Below are 5806 nucleotides of genomic sequence, written 5' to 3' on the forward strand. Positions count from 1 at the left end.
ATGAGCCAGACCCCCACCTCTGTGGGTCCCTGAGATAGTCAATGAACCTGGCTCATGGGACTTTGTTCTCATGTTTTGAGAACAGGGAGAGATAAGAGACCAGAAACACCCCGCCCCCCCAACAGCCACCAGTGACTCAGCTGTGAGAACCTGCATGCTGCTTCCTCGTTTTCGTATCTGTGATGGTTCAGATAAGAGAAACTTCCTCCAGGGTTGGAGATAGCAAGACTCCTCCAGAGATATCCTGGAGCTTCTTGAAAATGCCGGACATGGGCAGCTTTGGGGAGCGGGTGATGAAGACTGTGGGGTGAACTTGGGCCACTGTGAGAAATGGGAGGTGGAGGCTGTCAATGGGCAGGGGCCTGATCACCTGGCTTTATCCTCAGGTGTGAAAGAGTGTTACCCTGGACAGACTCCAGCCATGACTCCCTTCACTGACTCAGCATTGAGAGTGGCCTTCAGTGCCACGGTCACCCTGACTGGAGCCCACCCCCAGGTCCCCACTAGTGCAACCAGAAACTCAGTGCCTCTGTCCACCCCACAAGGCCTGCAGAAGGGGATGCAGACCTCCTTCCAGCCCCCATGATGGCACAGCAGAGTGTCTGAATCTAGGTGCCCTTAGTTCCAGCCAGAGAGCAGGCTCTGCCTGTCTCTCCCTAAAAATTTCAATTCACTGACCTGAGGCAAATTGGATGACCAGGATCTGGGAGGTTGTGTTGGTGGAGGGGAAGGGTGATGTAGACCACCCCACACACTTGGAGATTCAGGTGAATGGAAGAGGGTCTCATCTGGACCAAATGGCAAGAAAGGGCAAATAGGAGACCGTTGCCTCAAGCCCGACACTCTTCCAAGGGGGTCAACCCAGGTCCCATGTCAACTTAGACCACTTGGGGACAGAAGATGGAGGCTGAGCCCATTGGCAGGGCCCACAGGGTCACATGGCCAAGAAGACAAAAACCCCTGCACCCCTCGCCATCAGCACCCATTCCTCATTCCAGCCAATCAGCCCTTGCTCACTACTTGCCTTGCTCAGATGTGGGTTCTCACCACTTTCTGCCAGTCTAGAAATGCCTTCATGGGAATCAGAAAAAGTCACCTTCATCACCCCAAGACTGCTTGGCTGAACATCAGCCCCCACTGTCCTCCTCAGCTTGCTGCCCATTATCTGGGTGGCCCAGGACTGGCTGGCATCATCATCTCCCTTCCTCTATAGAAAGCCTTCTCCTTAAGGAGCCTGGCTCAGGCGTGGGTCTTGGTCCCTCTCCATGGAGCTGGAGTCTCAGAGATAGTGTGGATGAGAACAAGCTGTCCTGCTAGGGTCACTGGGATTCCAATGGCAACTCAGGCAGCAAGCAGTTGCTCTGGGAAAGTAGGACAAAAGCCATCACTGGGAGCCAAGATGGTCCTGCTTGGGGAACACTATTTCCCTTGCACTTGGTTCCCAGGAAGGTCCACCCTGGACTTGTCCAAGTCCTCAGGCTGAAGCACAGGTGGCCATGATGTCCCTGCCCTACCCGAGAGCTGTCCAGAGAGACGGAGGGAACCAGAGCTGACAGACGGGAGGACTTGGTCCACTTCTGGCAACATCTGGAAACAGAACATCTGAGCCACCATGCTTGCCCATAGCATGCCTCCATGTGAATTAGAAAAGGCACCCACTCACCAGGGAAGAGACAATGGGGCTTTCCAGATGCTTCTATCATGGGAAACAAGTGGAGGCACCCATCACCCTCTCCTTCCCCCTGCAGCTGTGGACGAATGTCAGCTGAAACCCAGAGTCTGTAAAAGCCACGGAATCTGCATCAACACCCAGTGCAGCTACACTTGCCAGTGCCCACCTCTCCAGAAGATTCCAGCACAGGGCAGGGAGGCAACAGGGCCTTCTGAGCCTGGGGTTCCCTTCTGGAGCCCCCCGCCTCTCTGTGCACCCCCACACCTGCCCCTCCTCATCTGTCACATCCAAACAGGAAGTGTCACTTCTAGCTCTGAGAAGGGGAAGCTCAGTCCTGAGCTGAGGAGGAAATGACTAAGAGCCTTGATTGGGAAGTCTAGCTCCCATGACTCAGTTTCCTTTTGCCATAGTTTTTGCTTGAAAAGGAGGATACTGTCCCTGCTGAGCTCATCTTGAAGGAAGCTGCCATAAGGAGCTTTGGGAGTGGAGATGCAGCAGTACTTTCAGGACGGTGTATGCTCAGTGCAAGCAGTGAAGAGACAGGGAATCTGGGCTGTACAGGGCACGGCTGACCCTGCTGGTCACTGCTGTCCCAAACTGCACCCATGCCATCAGTCCATCCACTGAGTCAACACGAAGGCAGGCCAGTGTCACAGCCTCCCTGCTTAGAGGCCCTTCACAGCTTCCCCACCTCCCTGAACCTGACACCTAGTCTAATCTGCACGATATGGGAAGGGTCTCAGCTTTGTCTGGGTGACACATACACATGGTTCTACCCTGTCCACCTTACAGGGACAATCTGAGATTATGAAGTTTTTACAATAGAAAATGCTATCATAAAGTTTATCTTGACAGGCTAGATGGCTGGTACATGGTGTGTGTGTGTGTGTTTCCTTGGTGTGAAGTAGTAAGGAATCTGAGAGAAAGGGCAGGCAGGATGGGTGCAGTGAGTGGAGGGGACCCTGACCCTCTGGCTTTGTCCTCAGATGTGAATGAATGCACGTCAGGGCAGAACCCATGTCACAACTCCACCCACTGCCTCAACAACATTGGGGGCTATGAGTGCCACTGTTGCCCTGGCTGGAAGCCAGTTCCTGGGTTCCCCGATGACCCCAAGAACACTGTCCATGAAGGTACAGAGCTCAGATGCCACATTCAGAACATCTGATCACATATTCAGTGGCACCGACACAAACCAAGCAGAATGACCCCTGGGGTGCCCTGCTGTGCCAGGCGGTAATTCTTTTGAGGCTGGTTGGGAAAAGATCTGGGGGGTCTTGGAGAAGGAGCTGGGGTACTGAGGAGCAGGCTCCTTGGAGACCCCAGACAGCAGCTAATTGCTACCTGGGACAAAGGTATTTCTATAGTCACAACCTGCACATCTGTACAGGGCTCACGTGCTACATGTCAGGCTTCCCACACTTCCCATGATCCCTGCATCACCAGGATGTGGGTTCAGCGGGTGATATCACCTCCAGCCAAGGGGAGACACTAACACAGGAAAAGAGGGCAGGACACGGAGGGGAAAGGGGTCCTGACTCCCATCTTTGTGTCCCCAGATGTGGATGAGTGCAGCTCTGGGCAGCCTATGTGCCATGAGTCCACCATCTGCATCAACACCGTGGGCTCGTACAAATGCCGCTGTCGCCGGGGCTGGGAGCCCAAACCTGGATTCCAGAATAGGCAGCCCAACACCACCTGTGAAGGTACCTGGTCTGACCTGACCCCAGACCCCGCCCCTGACACACACAGACACTCTCACACCTAATGAATGGTGTTCTATTCCCTGCAGAGGTGTCCTTCCCCACCTGGACCCCACCCCCTGGAATCAAGAGCTAGGTGAGTGGCCCCAGCAGGGACCAGGAAGCAGGAATCCCTCTGTGCAGCTCGCCTGATCCACCCATTTTCTCCAAGCTCCCCCACCCACAATTCGGGCTCTTTGATCTGTACATCTCTATTCTAGAGACTCTCCCATTTCTTTGAAAGAGTCCAAGATCTGCTCAGAGACTTCAAGCCAGCCTTGGTTCAGGACACCATCCAGGTAAGGGCACATCCCAGGATAGGCAAGGTGGAGGCATCCCATAGAGACCTGGCAAGCTTTGTCCTGGGAGGATGCAGCCCCAACACCCTGGCTTCCTCTCTGAGGCCCCACGTCTCCCAGGGTGGGTGGGAAGAGCAGACATGCAGGCATTCCTACTCACTGTTAGACAGTCCCCTGAACCCACAAATGACTTTTTGCTGTTTCTGGACACTGGGGTAATGTCATTCTTGGCATTTGTGAACAGGGTTGTCTTCTGGATTCCAGAGGCAAAGACCTAGGGAATCTGATCCAGTACCACCTTCATCTACCAATGAGTCTCCAGGTTCTGTTGTCTGGGGCTGAGTGAACAGGGTCTTCATGCTCATTAGCTCTGTGTCCCCATCCCCCTAGGACCTCATACGGGAGGTGGATGAGCTGCTGGAGACTCCAGGGGATCTGGAGACCCTGCCCCGCTCAGAGCAGCACTGTGTGGCCACTAACCTGCTTGTTGGCCTGGAGGATGCCCTGAGAAACCTGAGCCAGGCCCTGCCCAATGGGACATTGACCTTCAATGCATCTGCAGGCACAGGTAAGTACTGGGGTCTGCCCCAGGCTCTGCTCTGCCTGTTCCCACCTCCTTTGTCCCCCAGCCTCACTGGAGTGTGTGACCATGCTTATATCTCCGTATTACACTCATAAGCCAATTAAAAGGTTAAGTGAATAAAACTGTAAATCATACACATTTTCATTGTAATATGTTATCAACAGATGAAATAATTATAATGAATTTAAGATAACAAAATAGAAACATCTTTAAAAGGTTGTTTAGGGAAGGGCAAAGATGGCGGAGGAGTAGGGGACCCTATTTCAACTGGTCCCTGGAATTGAGCTGGATATCTACCAGACCACTCTGAGCACCCATGAAACCATCCTGAGATGTAAGAATATCTGGATCTCTACAAACAGAATATCGCAGGCAGCTGGTTTTGAGGTATAAAGTGGAGAGCCATGATTCTGTGGGCAGATATCGGAGGATAAACGGCAGCGGGAGAGTGCCTGGACGTAGGGATCCTACACCGCTGGTGAGTGACAGCCTCGCGCGCTGTGGACGGGGCACAGACTCGCAGACCGGTAACATCGGGAAAGGACTTTAGGGCAGCCCCCGGGGTGGAAAACCAGACCGGCGGGGTCGCGCACACACGAACCGCAGCCCCCTGGACAGAAACCGGAACGACGGTTGCGCGCACGTGAACTGCAGCCTCTGAGAGGGAAACCCGGTGCGCCGGGTCCCGCCAGTGAACTGCAACCTCTGGGGTGAAACCCCCAGCGGCGGAGTTGCACGCGTGTGAACTGGGAGCGGCTGTGGTTTTAGAAGCACAAAGGGCAGAGATATGCCCTGACCTGGAGGCAGGACTAGGAGCACTGCAGAGGGGTGCACAACCCAGGACGCTGCAGTTTATAGCAGCACCGAAACGGAGATGGTGTGGCCTGGAGAACTCACTGAAGTACAGACTGCAGTCTCTCTGCTCTGAGGCAGAGGGTTGGAAACGGTCTCTTCTGCTCTGACTCATGGAAGGGACGTGGAAAGCCACCAGAGAAAGAGGCCAGAGAACAAAAGCCCCAAAGACTGATTCCCACTGAGCCCGTCCCCTGCAACAGGGGCACAGGGCAACTCCACCCAAACAGGGTAGCCTGAATAACAGCGTGGCAGGCCCCTCCTGCAGAAGACAGGCTGGGAAAACAAGAGGCCAGCAACCCTAAGATCCCAAGAAAACAGGTGCATCTTGCTTGGGTTCTGGTCAATAATTTGGACTCTATACATTCCCTCAAACACCCATCAATAGAATGACTAGGAGGAGTAGCCCCCAAAACAGAAAAGACTCAGAGATTATGACTTATGCTGCAGATTTACAAATGGATGCAGATATAACCAAGATGTCGGAGATGGAATTCAGGCTAGCAATTGTGAAGACAATGGTTAGAATGGAGAAATCAATTAATGGCAACACAGAATCTCTAAGGGCAGAAATAAAAGGTGAATTGGCAGAACTTAAAAATGCTATCAATGAGATCCAATCCAATCTAGATAATCTAACAGCTAGGGTAACTAAGAC

At 53.3% G+C, this 5806-nt stretch overlaps 1 long non-coding RNA gene across 2 annotated transcripts; it reads left to right on the forward strand.

The window, feature by feature from the left end:
* Positions 1-643: 643 nt before the first annotated feature.
* LOC145720075 (uncharacterized) lies at positions 644-4283 on the forward strand. 2 transcript variants are annotated; one of them, XR_014142793.1, is made up of 5 exons: positions 644-2805; positions 3232-3378; positions 3465-3511; positions 3636-3713; positions 4104-4283. It is a non-coding gene; the product is annotated as an uncharacterized LOC145720075 (long non-coding RNA). The 2 variants fall into 2 exon arrangements; XR_014142792.1 differs by lacking the exon at positions 644-2805 and having other exon boundaries at positions 2905-3378.
* The last annotated feature ends 1523 nt before the right edge of the window (positions 4284-5806 follow it).

Source organism: Leptonychotes weddellii, unplaced genomic scaffold (assembly GCF_054177405.1).
Source record: "Leptonychotes weddellii isolate Sample4059 unplaced genomic scaffold, ASM5417740v2 HiC_scaffold_9840, whole genome shotgun sequence".
Lineage (NCBI taxonomy): Eukaryota > Metazoa > Chordata > Mammalia > Carnivora > Phocidae > Leptonychotes > Leptonychotes weddellii.